Below are 701 nucleotides of genomic sequence, written 5' to 3'. Positions count from 1 at the left end.
TATGAGGCACACACATACGTGTGAGAGAGAGAGAGAGTGTGTGTATATATATATATATATATATATTATTATACACACACAGTAGTCAACATTTGAAGTGGATCAAAGCCTTTTATCAAAGTTGTCCTTTAACTATTCTGATTTATACACATCAAGCTATAGGTACATATAGTGAAATTACAACTATATATGAAACGTATATAATTTAAGTAAAATACATGCAATCTAAAATATTTATTTTTACAAATATATAAATGTAATTTATATATAATCAAGTTATACATATGTTTTAAAAAGTTAATATATTTTAAATATTGAGGACTGTACATATTAATATTTACGTAAATATATAGAATTAACACCAATAATATAACTATATACTCAATTTATAAATATAGGATTATGCATATTAAGATTTATTTATATCTATATATCTATCTATATATATATATATATTTATTTATATTTAAATACATTTTTATACTACCAATAATTTATAACTATATATTTAGAATTTATAACTTATTGTAACATATTGCAATTTATAACTATTCTGATTTATACATATCAAGCTATAGGTACATATAGTGAAATTACAACATATATTAAATGTATATAATTTAAGTAAAATACACATGCAATCTAAAATATTTTTATAAATATATAAATGCATTTTATATATCATTAAGTTATACAGATTT

This window comes from Sinocyclocheilus grahami, unplaced genomic scaffold, assembly GCF_001515645.1.
Source record: "Sinocyclocheilus grahami isolate Dianchi unplaced genomic scaffold, SAMN03320097.WGS_v1.1 scaffold87.1, whole genome shotgun sequence".
Classification (NCBI taxonomy): domain Eukaryota; kingdom Metazoa; phylum Chordata; class Actinopteri; order Cypriniformes; family Cyprinidae; genus Sinocyclocheilus; species Sinocyclocheilus grahami.
The sequence above is the reverse complement of the archived record's forward strand: the minus strand, read 5'-3'. Positions refer to the sequence as shown.